The following is a 20,916-nucleotide window of genomic DNA, read 5'->3' as shown; positions in this document are numbered from 1 at the left end:
TGGACGGGACTCGTAAGCGAAGATTTCGAGTGGAGAGCCATACCTTGTCGCCAAGTTTTAACTGAGGAACTGCCCTCCTTTTACGGTCAGCAAAGAACTTCTATCTTTTTGAGGCTTTCTTGAGAGAAACATGCACATTTTTCCAAACTTGTGAGAAATGCTTGAGTGTGGAAGATGCAGCAGGCACTTCCAAGGCTGGTAAAGGCTCAAAGTTTGGAGGTCGAGGGTGTTGACCGTACACTACGTAGAAAGGAGAGTAGCCAGTAGCTGTGTGGTATCTGAAATTGTGGGCAAATTCTGCCCAAGGCAGTAAACTGACCCAGTTATCTTGTGACGAGGAGACATACAGGCGGAGGAATGCTTCCAGATCTTGGTTAACCCTCTCTGTTTGCCCATTAGACTGCGGGTGGTACGCTGTGGAAAAGTTCAATTTTACCTTCAGGGCAGAACAGAGAGCTCTCCAAAAGCGGGCTACAAATTGCACTCCACGATCGGAGACAATATCTGCAGGGAGTCCATGAATCCGAAAGATATGTTGGATGAACATCTGAGCGAGCTTGGGAGCAGAGGGTAGACCAGTCAACGGGATGAAATGTGCCATTTTGGAGAACCAGTCTACCACCACCCAGATGGTATTACATTCTTGAGACTTTGGGAGCTCGGAAATGAAGTCCATGGAAATGTGCGTCCAGGGACGCATGGGAGTGGGCAACGGAAGGAGAGCACCGGCAGGGGATTGACGATGGACTTTATGCTGGGCACAAGTAGGACATGAGTCCACGAAATCCTGGACATCCTTTTTCATGTGAGGCCACCAATATGACTGGCGAAGAATCTCCAGGGTTTTGTGAACACCTGGGTGACCAGAGAAGGGCGAGGCATGAGCCCAGGATAAGATTTTGGGCTGGAGCTCTGGTAGAACCAGCATCTTTCCTCGAGGTGGCACAGGTGACACATGGGTGGCGGCAAAAGCCGTAGGACTGATGATGGGACGCTGTTCTTGCAGCACTGTGTCATCTTCCATAGAACGGGATAGTGCATCGGCTTTTGCATTCTGGGACCCAGGACAGTAGAAAATTTTGAAGCTGAATCGTGAAAAAAATAAGGACCAACGAGCTTGACGGGAATTTAAACACTGGGCAGTCTGGACTTACAGTAGGTTCTTGTGATCTGTGAAGATGGACACGGGAAACTTGACCCCTTCTAACAGATATCGCCATTCTTCCAGTGCAAGTTTAATCGCCAACAACTCTTGATCGCCAATGGAGTAGTTTTTCTCGGCAGGGAGGAATTTTCGAGAGAAAAACCCACAGGGGTGCTGTTTGCCATCGTCTGTAACTTGAGAGAGCACAGCTCCAACACCCACATTCGAGGCATCGACTTCCAAGAGGAAGGGTTTGTCTGTATCTGGCTGCCGGAGGATGGGGGCAGATATGAAGGCTTGCTTTAGCAGGTGGAATGCGGACAAGGCTTCTTCGGACCAGACAGCTGGGTTGGCACCTTTTTGGGTGAGAGCTGTGATGGGAGAGATGAGGGTAGAGAATCCTTTGACAAATTTTCTGTAATAGTTGGAAAGCCAATAAAACGTTGGACTGCTTTGAGAGTGGTTGGTTGGGACCAACTATTGATGGCTTCAAGTTTTGCGGGATCCATTCGCAACTCTAAACCAGATACGATATACCCTAGGAAGGGTATCTGGGGAACTTCGAACGTGCACTTAGAGAGTTTACCGTACAATTTATTAGCACGTAAACGGGATAGCACTTCTTTGACTTGAGATCGATGAGACTGGAGATCTGAAGAAAAAATCAAAATATCGTCGAGGTACACAACAAGATATTTATATAAGACATCTCTGAAAATTTCATTGACAAATTCTTGAAAGACGGCAGGTGCATTACTGAGACCGAAGGGCATCACTAGATACTCGTAATGCCCATCTCTAGTGTTGAAGGCAGTCTTCCATTCGTCGCCTTTGCGAATTCTGATTAGGTTGTACGCCCTCTGAGGTCAAGCTTGGTAAAAAATTTTGCACCTTTGATACGATCAAATAACTCAGTGATCAAGGGAAGAGGATATCTGTTCTTGATGGTTATCTCATTGAGACCTCTATAATCTATGCATGGGCGTAACCCTCCATCTTTTTTTTTTACAAAAAAGAATCCTGCACCAGCAGGGGAGGTAGAGGGTCGGATAAAACCTTTCTGGAGATTTTCTTGAATATACTCAGACATCGCTTTGGTCTCAGGGATTGACAGAGGATAGGTACACCCCTTAGGAGGGGACTTCCCAGGGAGGAGATCGATGGGACAATCCCATCGGCGGTGTGGAGGCAGCACATCAGCGGCTTGTTAACTGAAAACATCGCTGAATTCATGATACACAGAGGGAAGGCCCGGAAGGCTTTTAACTGCAGAAGATCGAACCGGAGTTACTTCAGTCAAGCAATGTTTCTGGCAATATTCGCTCCATTCCACAATTTGGAGAGATCTCCAATCGATACGGGGGTTGTGGAGTTGTAGCCACGGCAACCCTAACACAAGGTCATAGGAGGATTTAGGAATGACTAGGAAATCCATACATTCTTGATGAAGTACCCCTACGCGGAATGAGACAGGAACTGTCCGATGCACAATATCACTTCCGGGAATCCTGCTTCCATCCACCGCGGTTAAGTAGTGAGGCTGGGAAAGAGGCAGAATCGGAATTTTGCACTTTTTTACCAGCTCGGCTGAGATAAAGTTCCCTGCAGCCCCGGAGTCTGCCAGGGCTGAGACTTGCAGGGTACCCACAGGGGACACAAGGGCAACAGGTAGAATCAAGTCAGTGGTGGGAGGAGTTTTACTGAGACAACCTAACCTGACTCCCCCACTGCAGGTTAGGGCTTGGCGTTTCCCGGACGCTCAGGACAGGACCCAATGAAGTGGCCGGGGGCGGCACAGTAAATACATAATTTTTCCTTTTGCCTCCTGGACCGTTCCTCTGTAGATATCCTGGATCTACCTATTTGCATAGGTTCTTCTGTAGCGGTTGTCGCAGGACGGTGCTGAGGCGGAGGCGGAACTCGGGAAACTACTTTCTTTAATCTTTCTAAACCTCGCTCTCTTAGGCGCAGGTCTATTTTGACACACAAGGAAATTAATTCTTCAAGCTGCTCAGGGAGATCTCGGGTGGCAAGTTCATCTTTGATGCGCTCTGAGACGCCCAGCCAGAAGGCGGCTGTCAACGCCTCATTGTTCCATTTGAGCTCGGAGGCAAGAGTCTGAAATTGAACCACGAATTGGCCCATGGAACGAGAGCCCTGCTTAAGGCGGAGAATTTCTGTAGAGGCTGATGCAGGTCTTCCTGGCTCATCGAATATCCGTCGGAAGGTAGAGACGAATCTGTCATAATCGGTGAGAATTGGATCAGATCTTTCCCAGAGGGGTGATATCCAATCTAGGGCAGAGCCAGTCAGCAAGGAGACAATATATGCTATCTTGGTTCTGGCAGTCGGGAAGTTCTGCGGTAGAAGTTCAAATTGGATGTCACATTGGTTTAGAAAGCCTCTACAACCTTTGGGATTGCCATCATATTTATTAGGAGTAGGCAGCTGAAGACGAGGAATATATGCTGGGGCATGAGTGGCAGGCTGATTAGATACTGGTGGCGGAGGTGGCCGGAGAGACTGCTGGAGGGAATCCAGACGAGTGGACACATCCTGGAGGTATGTAATCACCTGCTGCTGCGTCGCTTCTTGTGTTTCCATACGCGAGGTGACATCTTGGAGAGCCGCTGGCCCCACACTATGGTCACGTGCCGAGTCCATCGGTCTTGAACAATCTGTCACGGCCTGGACTGTCTGTGTTCCCGGCACTGACCTGGGTGCGCCAGTGGAGGGCGCAGGGAACTGGAAGCGAGGAGGCTTGAGGTAGCTGGAGTTTATGCACGGAGGCTGGAAGGAGATGACCTGCCGGGGACACAGAGGATTGGCTGAGACCTAAAGCAGAGGCGCGGGGTCTAAGCCGACAGTGGTATTCACCAGGGACCCCCGCAAGGGGATATGGACTTCGCTGCAACTGCCGACCAGGTCGCGGCCCTCTGCCCAGGTTCCCCTGTGGCTTTGGCAGGGTTAGGATAACAAGAGTCTTTAGAGGGGTACTAAAACCATCAATGGTGATCGATGGCACTGAATGCTATACAGCAACACGGAGGGTACTTGAGGAATGTGAGATGCGGCCTGGAAGCCGGGGATGACACGGAGGTAACACAGGGAGACGCTGGAGACACTGGGAATCACTGGAGCGGCTAGGGAGCCGATACTGAAGATCACTGGGGATCGCTGGAGCGGCCTGGGAGCCGAGGGGAGACGGGCACGGAACCCACTGCTAACCGGACACTGAGTGAATAACCTGGGCTGCACAAGAAGACAGGATCACACGGCAGATGGAAACACATGGAGACTTCTGGCAGGAGTGGAATGACCAGGACGCCGAGAGTAACACAGGTGACAGCGGACTCAGAAAACCGGACCTCTGGAGCACGTGGGGAGTCTTGACAGGAGCTTAACGCTGGAAAACTCACAGGTAAACTGACGAGTTGTTCAAGACAAGGAGGAGACTGTGAGCTAGGTTTTTATCCCTCCAGGTGATTAGGGAATCAGACGCAGGTGATGGGATTAGCCGCAGCAGCAGCACACAGACCAGGAAGTAAGTTGGAGCTTACCTGGATCATGTGACCCGCAGCTTGATCAGGGAATACACCTGGAGCTCACAGTGACGCAGGGGCGACTTGGAAACAAAAGACATCACGCCAGGGATTGCCGACTGTGCCGGCAGCTGATCTACGGAGGACACTACCCCAGCGTGCCGGTAAGGGGCGCATGCGAGCAGTGCGAGAACCGGGGTTCATGACACCAGCCACCTGATTTGGTGACACTAGTGGGATGGATATTTGGCCATGCAAGGAAGATATCACGTGTTCTGAGATGTTTCTGCTCTCACGCCTGACTTAATAAATTCAATAATTCCCCCAATGATTAAAACCCATTGATCATTGATAATTAACCTGTTGATGGACAACCCTAGATTACAAGAGCTTGAACTCCCCTAGATGTCTCTCTTCCAGTTCCTCTTCTGCACCCTTCTCCTGCTTGCTTTCCCTAATCTCAGGCCTCATGCAATTCTCACTTTCTGCTCATGTTCCTCTTTCCACCATAAAATGTCCCACTCAATACTTACACCCCAACTTCATTCTCATCTCTTTGTCTACTCCCCCTGTTGCTACCACGGTGGATCTGTCTTCCAAAGACTTACATCCATAATATTTTCCTATCTAGTTCAACCTTCTTGAAGTTGCTAAAACTTTGATCCATGACACGATTACACCTGACCCTTTATCTCACAGAGCTCTTCCCTTCACCCCCACGCCTCATCCTAGTGACCTACAAGGTGGTGGAGTAGGCTTAAATCTGTCAGATGGCTGCTCTTTCCAAGTCCTCACCCCGAGGATGATCCCTCTCCTCATCGTTTAAAGCCCATATTGATGTATTCTCACCTATATCAGCCCCCCGTCCCATCACCTCTCTCCTGAACCTAAGTTCCTCCACTAGTGCCTTAACCTAACCCTCCCTTTCTCGGCTGCACGTTACACCGGGCCACATACTTACCAATCGTTTTGCTGGCTGTCGGTATTCCACCGTTGGCATCTTGACCCTTTTGTGGATGCAGCGCTGGTCTTCTGACACAATCGGGATGACAGCATCAGTATAGTGGCCGTTGGCATCCTGACCTCCGGGATGCTGACTGCATCCCTTAGTGCCATGTCTGCAATGTTTTCTTGTGGGGGGTAGTACCATGTCAGCAATTTATTTATTAGCAGTTTCTTATATAGCGCATACATATTACGCAGCGCTTTACAGAGAATATTTGAACATTCACATCAGTCCCTGCCCCAGAGGAGCTTACAATCTTTATTCCCTACCACATGTACACGCACACAGACATACTAGGGTTAATTTTGTTGGGAGACAATTAGCCTACCAGTATGTTTTTGGATTGTGGTAGGAAACCGGAGTACCCGGAGGAAACCCACGCAAGTACGGGGAGAATATACAAACGCCGCACAGTTAGAGTGGGAATCGAACCCATGACCTCAGCGCTGTGAGGTATTAATGCTAACCACTACACCATCCGTAGCAATGTGTGCTTGTGTGGTGGTAGTGCCATGTCAACAATGTGTGCTTGCATTGGTAGTGCTATGGCAACAATGTGTGCTTGTGTGGTGGTAGTGCCATGTCAGCAATGTGTACTTGTGGGAGGTAGTGCCATGTCAGCAATGTGTGCTTGTGGGGGTTAGTGCCATGTCAGCAGTGTGTGCTTGTGGGGGTAGTGCCATGTCAGCAGTGTGTGCTTGTGGGGGTAGTGCCATGTCAGCAATGTGTGCTTGCAGGGGGGGTAGTCCCATGTCAGAAAGGGTGTGCTTGCAGGGGGGGTAGTGCCATGTCAGAAATGTGTGCTTGTAGGGGTAGTGCCATTTCAGCAATGTGTGCTTGTGTGGTGGTAGTTCCATGTCAGCAATGTGTGCTTGCGGGGGTTGTGCCATGTCAGCAATGTGTGCTTGCGGGGGTAGTGCCATGTTAACAATGTTCTGTTACTATTACTTTATCTTATTAATGCAGTTTCCCACTGCTTGTCACCCATTCTCCCTGGCCATCATCCCTCTCTCTCCCATCACCCACTAACTCTCTCACCTCTCTATCCTCTCACCCATTGCCTATCCTTGTCACCTCTCTCCTGACAACTGCTGACTCTTACCCTTTCCCTGTCACCTGTCTTACCTGTAACTTGCTGACTCTCACCTTTCCTGTAACCTCTCTCCTGTCACCCATTGTCTCTTACCCTTTCCCCTGTCACCCACTGACTCTGACCCTTTCCCTATCACCTCTCTCTCCTGTCACCTGCTGACTCTCACCGTTTCTCTGTCTCCTGTTACATTGTGATTCTCACCCCTTCACCTCTTTCTCCTGTCACCCATTGCCTCTCCATCACCTTTCTTCTGTCACTCAATGCCTCTCACCCTTTCCTCGTCACACCTCTCTCCTATCGACCACAGAATCATCCTTTCCCTATCACCTCTTTCTCCTGCCACCCAATGACTCACCCTTTCCCCATCTCCTCTCTCTCCTATTTCCCAATGACCCAACCTTTCCCTATCAACTCCCTCTGCTGTCACCCACTGACTCTCACCCTTTCCCCTGTCACCCACCGATTCTCACCCTTTCCTTGTCACCTCTCTCTCCTGTCACCTGCTGACTCTCATCATTTTCCTGTCTTGGACTCCTGTCACACATATTCTCACCCCATCACCTCTCTCTCCTGTCACCTATTGCCTCTCCTTGTCACCTCTCTCCTGTCATACACTGACGCTCTCCCTTTCCCTGTCACCTCTCTCTCCTGTCACCTGCTGACTCTCACCCCCATCATATCTCTACTGATGCCTATTGCCTCGCCATCATCTCTCTCCTGTCACTCACTGACTTTCACCCTTTCCTCATCACACCTCTCTTCTATCAACCACTGACTTACCCTTTTCCCATCATCTCTCTCTCTCCTGTCTCCCACTGACTCATCCTTTCCCCATCAACTCCCTCTGCTGTCACCCACTGACTCTCACTCTTTCCCCATCACCTCTCTCTCCTGTCACCCACTGACTCTCACCCCATCAAATCTCTACTGATGCACAATTCCTTTCCCTGTCACCTCCCTCCTGTCACTCACTGACTCTCATCCTTTCTCCATCACCTCTCTCCTATCATTTACACTCACCCTTTCCGTCACACCTTTTCTGTCACCCGCTGACTCTCACCCTTTCCGGGTCACCTCTCTCTCCTGTCACCCGCTGACTCTCACCCTTTCGTCGTTATCTCTCTCTCTCCTGTCATCCACTGACTCTCACCCTTTACCCATCACCTCTCTCTCCTGTCACCCGCTGACTCTCACTCTTCCCTCGTTACCTCTCTCTGCTGTCACCCACTGACTCTCACCCTTTCCTCGTCACCTCTCGCTCTCCTGTCACCCAATGACTCTCACCCTTTCCCCATCATCTCTCTCCTGGCAGCAGCAGACTCTCACCCTTTCCTTGTTACCTCTCTCCTGTCATCCGCTGACCCTCACCCTTTCCCTGTTACCTCTATCCTGTCACCCACTGACTCTCACCCTTACCGGTCACCTGTCTCTCCTGTCACCCACTGACTCTCACCCTTTACCAGTCAACTCTCTCTCCTGTCACCCGCTGACTCTCCTTTCCCCATCACCTCTCTCTCTCCTGTCATCCACTGACTCTCACCCTTTCGTCGTTATCTCTCTCTCTCCTGTCATCCAATGACTCTCACCCTTTACCCATCACCTCTCTCTCCTGTCACCCGCTGACTCTCACTCTTCCCTTGTTACCTCTCTCTGCTGTCACCCACTGACTCTCACCCTTTCCTCGTCACCTCTCGCTCTCCTGTCACCCAATGACTCTCACCCTTTCCCCATCATCTCTCTCCTGGCAGCAGCAGACTCTCACCCTTTCCTTGTTACCTCTCTCCTGTCACCCGCTGACCCTCACCCTTTCCCTGTTACCTCTATCCTGTCACCCACTGACTCTCACCCTTACCGGTCACCTGTCTCTCCTGTCACCCACTGACTCTCACCCTTTACCAGTCAACTCTCTCTCCTGTCACCCGCTGACTCTCCTTTCCCCATCACCTCTCTCTCTCCTGTCATCCACTGACTCTCACCCTTTCGTCGTTATCTCTGTCTCTCCTGTCATCCACTGACTCTCACCCTTTACCCATCACCTCTCTCTCCTGTCACCCGCTGACTCTCACTCTTCCCTCGTTACCTCTCTCTGCTGTCACCCACTGACTCTCACCCTTTCCTCGTCACCTCTCGCTCTCCTGTCACCCAATGACTCTCACCCTTTCCCCATCATCTCTCTCCTGGCAGCAGCAGACTCTCACCCTTTCCTTGTTACCTCTCTCCTGTCACCCGCTGACCCTCACCCTTCCCCTGTTACCTCTATCCTGTCACCCACTGACTCTCACCCTTACCGGTCACCTGTCTCTCCTGTCACCCACTGACTCTCACCCTTTACCAGTCAACTCTCTCTCCTGTCACCTGCTGACTCTCCTTTCCCCATAACCTCTCTCTCTCCTGTCATCCACTGACTCTCACCCTTTCGTTGTTATCTCTCTCTCTCCTGTCATCCACTGACTCTCACCCTTTACCCATCACCTCTCTCTCCTGTCACCCGCTGACTCTCACTCTTCCCTCGTTACCTCTCTCTGCTGTCACCCACTGACTCTCACCCTTTCCTCGTCACCTCTCGCTCTCCTGTCACCCAATGACTCTCACCCTTTCCCCATCATCTCTCTCCTGGCAGCAGCAGACTCTCACCCTTTCCTTGTTACCTCTCTCCTGTCACCCGCTGACTCTCACTCTTCCCTCGTTACCTCTCTCTGCTGTCACCCACTGACTCTCACCCTTTCCTCGTCACCTCTCGCTCTCCTGTCACCCAATGACTCTCACCCTTTCCCCATCATCTCTCTCCTGGCAGCAGCAGACTCTCACCCTTTCCTTGTTACCTCTCTCCTGTCACCCGCTGACCCTCACCCTTTCCCTGTTACCTCTATCCTGTCACCCACTGACTCTCACCCTTACCGGTCACCTGTCTCTCCTGTCACCCACTGACTCTCACCCTTTACCAGTCAACTCTCTCTCCTGTCACCCGCTGACTCTCCTTTCCCCATCACCTCTCTCTCTCCTGTCATCCACTGACTCTCACCCTTTCCCGGTCACTTCTCTTGTGTCACCCACTGACTATCTGCAGGAGACTGGACATGTACATGGCTGTTTCTGTGCATGCACCTGCAAACAGGCTATGTCTAGTCCCAAACATGATGATGATGATGCTGCTTGTGAATAGGATGAGAGTGACCACATCTGTATTTGTTGGAGGGTGCCACACAGCGTGACATTTGCCCCGGCCCCACCCCTGTATTACTGCCATCTGTTGCCTTCCAGACCTGATCCATCATCTTCCATACACCTCAGGATTACTTACTCCTGTGATCTCTCTTAGATGACATCATCTCCCCCCTATTGCAATAGACACTACCAGAGGCCCATATTCTGATATTTATCTGCCATCTTACTCAGCCCCCAACTGTCACTATGAGTCTCTATTCTATTTAAAAGAGAGAAAGAGAAAGTATGTCCTTATCTGGTGCACCTATTAGGTCCTTAAATTAAATAAAATTTAACCTTTATTAGACAATTTCTTAAAACTAAGCGAAATATGACAAACACACATGTAACATTTATACGTGAATACAGGGGAAGGATAGGTGTGTTTATTTAAAATCGGTGGCCTACTCGTATCGCACTGGTATAATCTGACAGATTTGTCTCAGAATCCACGTGTGTATGTGCACCAAAAAATGAATTGTTGGGTTCATACCGTGTCTCTGTGTTTTTATTGCTCAGGTAAGAAATTATGCCTGCAGCCGTGCAGCGGGTTAGTTTGTATGTAAATACTCTAATCACCTCCAGGTTATTGTTCCCATGGGATGATATGCATTCTCCTGGGAGATCTACACATCTGGGGTTAGGTCAAAATTGCCTCAGTCAACTCTGTGTCGTCTTAAGGTCTAATAAAGTTTAAATTTTATTTCATTTAAGGACCTAATAGGTGCACCAGATAAGGACATACTTTCTCTCTTTTAAATAAAGCTATCTCAAACTTGTCCAGTGGTTGCACACCTCTCATAGAAATTGTATTAAAGGCTAACGCCATTTTGTGAAAATTCAGGGGGGTCCGAATTTCCTCAAAAATATGATGAGGATCCTGTGCGGGTGACCACCTCCCCTTTTGTTGCTCGAGTCTCTATTCTCTCCTACTGGTCAGTTGCACCAAACCTGAAACTGTGTTACCCCTCTCCCACTTATACCCTGTCTGCGGTTTCTTTCTACCACACATTACATCTGGGGATCTACACTCATCGGGCAAATTTACCAAGATGGGAGTTCTATTAAAGATGTGATGTTGTCCATAGCAACCAGTCAGATTCTACTTCTTATTTATTTAGCACCTTCAAGAAGATAATTTATGGAATCTGATTGGTTGATATGGGCAAACAATAAACCCTAGCAATGAGCATGTAACCCCTGGCAACAAGCATGTAACCCCTGGATCCCCTGAAACAAGAAAGAAACCTTGACAATGAGTATAAAACCCTTGGCAATGAGCATGTAACGCCTGGCAACAAGCAAGAAACCATTGGCAACAAGCATGTAGGTGAAAAAAATTAGAAACTAGAAACCAAATTATTTTTTAGTTGTTTTATATACAGAATGGTTGCTATTGATCAGACATGTTGTGCAGACCTATCCACCAAGCATATATATATAAAATACTATTCCGTCTACATCAGCATTTAATCACAAGATGCATAAGAATCATATAGGGGTTATCCAATTACCCACAGTAATTACTATGTGTAATTATATCACGGGGCTATTCAATTATCCTCAGGCAGGTGATACAAAAGTCCCAAAAGCAGCCAGGTTTCACTTAAAACTGTGTTTTCGTCAGAATTGCCTACTTTTCTAGTCTCTCCGGGAGAAGCCCGGAGAGGAGACTTTCATCAGCACTTCAGGGGGTGGGGTTTGAGTGTGACATCATCAAGCCCTGCCCCAGGATGTAAAATAACGTGATTTGCAGATCTCCATGGAGGGGGCGAGGCTAAAATGAAGCGACTATGACATGTTAGCCCCGCCCCCTCCTTAGAGACACTCGGATTGAGATTTTCGGGAGACTCCCGGCCATTCCTGGTAGTGTAGGCAACCCTGGTTTTCGTGTTATTGGGCATCCTAATAGTATTGCTGAAAAACATATTGGCAAAAAAAATGAGCAAAAAAACAAGATTTATTTCTTACCTGGGAAATCTCTTTTTTCGAGGACGTCAGAGGCCATAGGCTTTACAGTGGGCAGTGGAGTGGGAGAGAGCTTCCAGCAGCCTATAGGTTAAACTTCACTGCCCCCCAGGCATCCATGCTCCTTCCCTCCTCTACGCCGCCTCCAGGCCAATGGACTCAGTTTTTTAACAAGCCAAGGCAGGAGACAAGAGAGAAGGAAGAGAAGCACCATACACAACGCATTCTGAACACGCTAGAACCCTCAACAGGGGAACAATATAACAGTAACTTAACCATAACTAAAGTAAAGCAGGAGCGGCAGGGAGGGATCCCTGTGGCCCCTGACGTCCTCGAAAAAAAGAGATTTACCAGATAAGACATAAATCTTGTTTTTGTCGGGACACGTCCGGGGCTACAGGCTTTACATTGGGACGTCCTAAAGCAGCCCCCTAAGGGTGGGGACGCGCCTGGTGGGGTGGGGATGCAGCCAACACACTCTGGCTGAAGGCCGAATCCTGGGAGACAAACGTTTCAAAAGCGTAAAAGAGCAAGAAAGTATTAGTGGACGACCAAGTCGCCGCCTTGCAAATTTGCTCAGCTGTTGCACTGCCCCTAACAGCCCAAGATGCCCCAACAGACCTAGTGGAACCGGGATGGAGGCATCCAAGTAAGCCTGCCTGAAGACAGAGTGAATCCAGTGGGCAATAATCTGCTTAGTAGCAGGCCACCCTCTCTTCTGAAACCCATAGAGAACTAAGAGAGAGTCTGACTTGTGGAACAGCCTAGTACGGCGCACATAGATGCACAATGCACGGACAACATCCAAGGAGGACCATACAGTAGAAGCATCCAACTGTTGAAAGGCCGGTACGACAATGTCCTGGTTGACAGGAAAGCTGGACACCACTTTTGGTAGGTGAGAAGGGATGGTACGAAGAACCGCCCGGTCAGAATGAAAGACCAGGAAAGGAGACTTAAAGGACAGAGTGGACATGTCAAAGACTCTCCTGACCAAAGCTATTGCCAACAAGAAAACAGTCTTCCAGGTGAGCCAACACAGGTCCACCGACCGTAAGGGCTCAAAAGGTGGGCCCTGAAGAGCAGACAGGACTAGGGAAAGGTCCCACGGTGCAACCGGGGGAACAAGGGGAGGCTGGATATGCAAGACACCCTGCAGGAATGTGTGGACATCCAGCAACAGCGCCAACCGTCGATGGAACAAGATGGACAAGGCCAAAACTTGAACCTTCAAAGAAGATAAGCACAACCCAGCCTCCAGGCCCTTCTGCAAGAAAGACAGAACCCTAGCCAGGCGGTAAGTCCTGGGATTGAAGCAGCGAGTTCGACACCAGGTAAAGTAAGCCCTCCATATGCGATGATAAGCCCCCGCCGAGGAAGGTTTCCTTGCCTTGAGCATGGTGGAGATCACTCTCGACTTAAAGCCCCTGGCTCTTAACAGGGAGGTCTCAACAGCTACCCCGTCAAAGCCAGATTCCTCAAATTCGGGTGTAGACACAGACCCTGAGAGAGCAGGTCTGGGCGCAGGGGTAGACGAATCGGAGGGGCCACTGACAGGGCCTGCAGATCTGTATAGGCCAATGCGGAACCACCAGAATCAATATGCCATCCTCCGCCTTCAGCTTGCGGATCACTCGCAGGAGGAGTGAAAATGACGGGAATGCGTACATCAGTGTGAACGGCCACAGGGTGGACAGGGCATCCACAAGGCAAGCCCCTGGGTCGCGAGACCTGGACCCGTACAGAGGGAGTTTGAGGTTTTGGCGAGAGGCTATCAAGTCTACCTCGGGTAGGCCCCACCGTTGTACCAGCATCTGGAACCTCTGGATGGATGGCCCATTCGCCGGCATTCAGGGTCTGGCGGCTGAGGAAGTCAGCTTGCCAATTCAGGACTCCCAGGATAAAGATCGCTGAGAGAGCAGGGATCTTCTTATCCGCCCACTGAATGATGTGGGATGCTTCCGCCATGGTTGCCCACCTCCCTGGTGGTTGATATAAGCCACAGTCGTCACATTGTCCAACTGGACTTGCACCAGGCGACCCCTCAGCCAGGGTTCCGCCAGACAGAGGATCCGAAAGACTGCCCTCAGTTCGAGAATGTTGATGGAGAGCTGGGCCTCCAGACTGATCCAGAGGCCCTGGAACGATCTCTGGCAAGTGACTGCCCCCCCAACCACAGAGGCTGGCATCCGTGGTGAGAAGAGTCCACTGGTGGATCCAGAAAGGCCTCCCCAGAGTGAGGTTCTGGTCCAGGAGCCACCAGCAAAGGGAGAGATGGGCCCAGATGTTGTGGGTGGGAGTGGAAGTAAGCATATTCTACCATGTCGAAGGCGGATACCATCGAACCCAGGACCCTCATGCAGGCATGCACAGATGCCCGCCGGGGAAAGAGGAGACGCCGGATCCGGGACTGCGGAGCCAGACGGCATTCCTCCGGAAAAAAGATTCTCTGATGAACCGTATCTAGCCTGGCCCCCAGATGGACCATAGACTGAGCTGGAAGGAGGGAAGACTTGGGCCAATTGATGACCCAGCAGTGATGCTCCAGGAGATGCACTGCTATGGCCAGGTGGTTGTGGAGAACATCTGCAGATTGCACTAAAATTAACAGGTCGATACAGGAGTATTCGGACACCCTGGATGCACAGCCTGCTTCCCATCACAGCCCTGACCTTTCGGAACACCTGAGGGGCGGTAGACAGGCCAAAGGGCAGGACCTGGAACTGAAAATGATGGTTGTGGAGGGCAAACCGCAGAAACCGTTGATGTTCCGGCCGGATGGGGATATGCAGATATGCCTCCTGTATATCCAGTGAGGCCATAAAGTCCCCCGGCTGAAGGGCCAAGACTATGGAGCGCAAAGTTTCCATCCAGAACTTCGGGACTCAAACAAACTTGTTGAGCCATTTCAGGTTGAGGATGGGTCAGAAGGATCCGTTGGGCTTTTTGACAAGAAAAAGACTGGAATAGAACACGGAACCCCTTTGAGCTAAGGGGATGGGTACAATGACTCCTGACAGGAGCAGCTTTTGAATGGACTGTTCCAAAGCCCTGCGTTTTTTCCAGGTCCGATGGGAGGCTCATAGAAAAGAATGAGTTTGGTGGGCGTCACGAAAAAGTTAAGGAGTTGCCTCGAGAGACCACGGCCCGAACCCAAGCGTCTGTTGTGGATTCTATCCAGATGCCCGAGAACTCCCCCAGGTGGGGTCCCACCCTGTCATGCGGAGGGTTTGTCCACTGGCTTAGGATAGGGGCATCTGGTGGCTGCTTACACTTGGGTTTGGTGGATCTGGCACCCTGGGGAGATCTAGAGGAGGCCTGTCCCCTGCCCTGAAAGCGAAAGGACTGTAAAAGAACCCGGGGCTGTGGGGTAGGGGTAGACGGCAGGAAAGCAGCCTTAGAAGCTGCTACAATAGCTACCATTTTATCCAGCTCCGGTCCAATTAAGAGGGAACCCTTGAAGGGAAGGGCTTCTAAAGTTTTTTTAGAGTCCAGGTACGCCTTCCAAGAGCGCAGCCATAAAGATCTGCGAGCCGCCACAGCCGAAGCTGACGCTCTGGAGAAGAGAGTGGCAGAATCCAGAGCCGCCTCTCTCAGATAAGGTGCAGCCTGATGCACCAAATCAATAGTAGGCAGCGGGGTTTCTGCAGGCATCCCCTCGGCAGCCTCCGCCACGAGAGTAGTTGACCTGCTGCACCGGAAGTGGTGGAAATGAGCTTTAGGAAGTTCTCCAACTTCGGATAAGCTGGGTCCTTAAGGGATGCAGTAGGAATGGGCAGCGTAGAGGATTATACTAACTTTGCCACATGTGCGTCTACTTTAGGGACAGTTTCCCAGGGGACTCTGTCCTCCTGGGAAGGGCGTAGAGGAAGGAAAACCGCTTAGGCAAGCTAAACTTCCTGTTAGGTACCTCCCAAGCCTCCCTGATGACCTTAGTCAAGTTCTCTGATTTAGGGAATAAAACCAGATTACACTTAGGGCGTTTGAATATAGGGCCCGAAGTTGAAGGCGGTTTAGAGGGGTCGTCTAATTTAAGGACCTCTTTCACCGCTGTGACCAAGGCCGGCACATCAAGACGAGATGGGGGAATCCTCTCTATCGCAGGCCTCCCCTTTGTCAATACCGTCGTCGATGGCTTCCTCCAAGCAATACCCATCCTGAGTGTCCTCATCCTCTGTGTCAGTGTCATGCTGACGGAGGAGCCTGGATGACAGGGGGTTCCTGACTAAAGCCCTGCGTCTATCTGCAGGCACTGAATGCAGGTCCAGTGTGTATCCAGCGCCGGAGGGGCTACACCCACATGCGCATAAGCCGTCCTGTACATAGTCCTGGGGGGATAGGCCGTGCATGACAGCAATGCTGGGGCCTCCGCCCTCTTGGACTTGCCTCCGTTGGACATAATCAAAGAAATACAGGCGGGCAATATGGTACAGTTTAACACAAACTAAACTGGCAGGCAGCTAAAGTGTTAATATGGTACACACAATACAGGCAAGCATACAAAGGCATACAATGCATGGGGGGAGCCTTCTTCCCATGCTAACAAATGACCTCCCCCAGGGAAGTGTCCACATGCAGCACCGGTAAATATGGCGGGGATTCGGCGTACGCCGGGCGGCCCTGCTTATTTGCGCTGCAGCCCACAAACTGTTACCCTCGTGGTCCATCGTGAGCGGGTGCCGGACCAGCCGTCCGCTTGTTAGCGTCATCGCGTGCACTCTCAATGGGGAGCACGTTACCTTCGCTGAAGGTCCCCGGTGTCGGCTGTGGCTCCCCAGTGCCTGGGCCAGCTGCTGTCCCTACCCGCAAGTGACGCTGCAGCTCCAGACCTGGGTGATGGAGCAGCAGCGCAGGTGTCTGCTAGACCCCCAGCGCTGCTCAGTCCTTGTAAAAAGCAGCCCCTCTATGAGGTGCATCTGGCTCCTGCCAGCACCTTGAAAAAACTGAGTCCCTTGGCCTGGAGTAAAGTTTAACCTCTAGGGTTCTGGAAGCTCTCTCCCAATCCACTACCCACTGTAAAGCCTGTGGCCTCTGACGTGTCCCGACAAATAAAGTCAGTTTTTGTTTTCTTTGCTTGCAAGCATTTTTCGCTGCTGATTGGATAACCCCCTCCATAAGTCTTAATCAGAACTTAGGTTACATTTATGCTCCTTTCACATTTGGGTGGAGTAAGTTCAAACTGAAATCTAAATTGCAGTGTAAAATAAATCGGTACTTGTGGAGTATCACGGCTCCCATCGTATGCCATATGTAGTGGCATACGATGGCATGCGATGCAATGTTTTACCGATTTTTGACCATTTTTGCACAAAAATCGTATGCCATCGCATGGCATCGTATGCCATATGTAGTGGCATCCGATGGCATACGATGCGATACAATGTTTTACCGATTTTTGACCATTTTTGCTCAAAAATCGTATGCCATCGCATGGCATCGTATGCCATATGTAGTGGCATACGATGCGATACAATGTTTTACCGATTTTTGACCATTTTAGCTCAAAAATCGTATGCGATTGCATCGGATGCCATACGATGGCATCCGATGCAATGGCATCCGATTTTTGCACTGAAATGCATCAGATGCATTGAAATGTGTATTAAAGTAGTGAAATGCCCCCAAATGCCATTTTTCATAGTGCACCACCCCCACTATCAACGTCAACCCGAAGCGTGGCGAGCGGCGGCGGTACGCGTCCTACGACCTTTTCATACCCCCACTATCCACGTCGGCGTGAAGTTGAGAATAGAATAGTGTGGCGAGCGCAGCGAGCCACCGAGCCCGAAGCGTGGCGAGCGGATGCGGATACCTGTGAAGCCCGCAAGGGGACGCGTATAGCTGTGAAGGTATCCGCGTCCCCTCGCCACGCTTTGGGCACGGTGGCTCGCTACGCTCGCCACACTATTCTATTCTCAACTCCACGCCGATCACTCAATAAGAATGCATGTACAAAAACAACAGTAATAAATCCAGATCGCATATTGGTAAGATAGCACCCAATGCTGGGTAAATAATAACCTGCACTGTCCAATAAGCAGCAGTCCCGGTCAGTGGAGTCCACACGGCATAATACATCCTGAGCGCCATCTAAGGGAGTGGCTTGATGTTGATTAGTGCCCACCTACACCCTCAGGTCGATTTGTATCCGTTTGTGTCAGGAAACTTAAGCCAAAGACATCCAGTTTTTGGGGACCTAATGGTCAGATGAATGAGTACAATAGTAATGACTGCAGATCTGGAAAATACCAACGCGTTTCACTGCCAAATGCCAGCTTTATCTAGGTGTACTGTTGTATGCCTTGGGCTCATATTTATACCCAGAGTCCTTTGGAGTTAATTAGCATAATTGACTCACCTATTATAAACACATTTTAAATAAATAAATTCAGTGATTTCTAGCGGAGACAGACTATACCATGAGAACTAAAGTGTCATGATTGCACAAAAACAGCTTAATCCTAGTACAAATTACGGTACTTATATATTATCTGGGCTCCCATGTTAAATGCACCCCATTTTTTCATACCCCTACTATCCAACTACGCATGGAGTTGATTTTATATAGTGTGGCGAGCGCAGCGAGCCACCGTGCCCGAAGCGTGGCGAGCGCAGCGAGCCCCGCAAGGGGACGCGGTCTCATAAGAAAAACGGGAGCCCAGATATTACATAAGTACCCAAATTACATTTTTATGCTCAAGTTAACTTTAATGCTGTGTACACACGGGGGCGATAGGGGCTGAAATCGCTGGGAATATGGTCGCTGAGCGACTATATTGACAGTGATTGGAGTGTGCACCAGCGATAAATCGCCGGGTGCGCGCTCCCATTTTCAGCCCCTGAATGGTCGCTGGTCGGAGGAACATGCTCCTCCAACCAGCGACATCCCCTGCCTCTTCACCCAGCAGTGTTTACATTTTCATCTGCGACCATCTCTGGTCGCAGATGAAAACGGGACACGGGGCAATGGCCCTTATTCTGGTTGGTGCGGTAATATCCGCGTGCATTCGTGCCGCCGTTGTTTTGTGTCTGCGCATGTGCAGAGGCGTCTCTGCGCATGTGCGAGCGGGGCGTACGGCCAAATCCCGCATGAAATGTGTTCACTACGAACAGGGGGTGGAGAGGGTCGTGAAGGGCTGTTTGGGCTCATTACCATATGTTTACACCCCGCGTTTCATGGGCGTTCCCATGAAAACGCTGGGCGTACGTATGGTAATGTGGCCGTGACGCACGTGTAGGGGGCGGACATATGACATTGCCGGATGTCAGCTGCCCAGATCCCTGCTTTTGCACGGAGAAATGCCCGTGTGGTCTGAGGTTGCGGGAGCTGCCTGGCCACTCGATCCTGCATTCGATGGTCTGCGACCATCGAATGATGGGGGAGGTTCCCTGAGATGGAGGAGGTGTATTCATGAGAAATACACGTGCGGTCCGTTCTGACAGCTTCTTACCGCGTACGGACGGAGTTGGCGATCTGTATGGAAGGCGGGGTTTAGGACGCACCGATCAGAATAAGGGCCAATATGATTGCTGAGCAATATTTTGCTAGCAATATATTGCCAGCGATCATATTGCCCCGTGTGTACGCACCTTATCCTTTTCAATTACTTCTGGGTCCGGAAGTTTATTTAGCATGCAATGATTATATAATACAAACAAATAACTAAAAAGGGCACTTACATTCTAGAAATCCTTTGCATAATCTTGAATCAAACACATAAAGTCTAATATACATTTGCTTCTCGTATTTAATTATATTAATTCCACACTTTTAAAAGGCCAAAGATGATGTAGCGCTCTCTCGACCAATCATTGCTAACCGGATATGAGGTAGCGCCATTTTATACCAATAGTAGGACGTAGAACACACAGTAATATTATTTATACATCCTCCCTTAATAGGTTTATTTTTTCCCCAAAATTATCTATTGTACTATTAGGGCACTGACCATCCCCCCATTAGCAGCCGCTTTTGCACTCTTTGATTTTTAACCTTGTGTTAAAAAACTATTGTTTTTTGCAATGTGAAAGGGGTATTAGTGGAACATAAGGATTACCGTGGAATAGAGGTATACGGTCATTTGGTCTACATCAAGTTGGTCGACAATCATTAGGTTGACACCATTAGGTCGACATGGTTCTAGTCTGACATGGGTCAAGTTCAACATGGTTCTAGGTCGACAGGTCATTAGGTCGACACAAGCATTAGGTTGACATGGTCTAGGTTGACAGTCAATAGGTCGACATGGGGTTTTTGACTCAACATGTGCTGGCATGCGGTATTTCATGCCCTATCATCCACTAGGGCATGGTGGGAGAATAAAATAGTGTCCCGAGCCTAGTGAGGCACCGTGCCAGAAGCATGGCGAGTGCAGCAAGCCATGCGAGGGGATGCGGTGCTACGTTTCGGTGTCCATGTCGACACGACGTGCTGACAGGGGGTATTTTATGTCCTACCATCCACTAGGGCGTGGTGGGAGAATAAAATAGCGTGCCGAGCATAGCGAGGCACCGTGCATGAAGCATGGCGAGTGCAGCAAGCCAGGCGAGGGGACGCGGTGCACTTTAACCAGTGACCATGAATTGACGCACAGCGTCTATTCATGGGTGACAAGGGGGGACTCCCAAATGCACACACACACCCCCCCCCCCCTGCCGCGGGACACTGCTGACCCTGGGCAGGACGTGGGAACGTTTAAAAAACCGGGACGTTCGCGCGATAAGCGGGAGAGTTGGGAGGGATGTGAATGGCTGTTTGCTAAACCACCATTCGCAGCCCGTGCGAATTTACGCGGCGTGCGAGGGGGCGCGGGCATACCGTCTGGTGGACTCGCAAGGCTGCTTATTCGCAGAATAACCCCCTAAGCCCCTTCACACTCTTATACCCATCATTTATACACAATGGGGTATGACCAGGGCTATTTTTCAGCAGGCTCCAGCAGGAACTGAGGCCCTTATT

The sequence above is a fragment of the Crinia signifera genome, chromosome 7, assembly GCF_055691185.1.
Source record: "Crinia signifera chromosome 7, ASM5569118v1, whole genome shotgun sequence".
Lineage (NCBI taxonomy): Eukaryota > Metazoa > Chordata > Amphibia > Anura > Myobatrachidae > Crinia > Crinia signifera.
Note: the sequence above shows the minus strand (reverse complement) of the source record.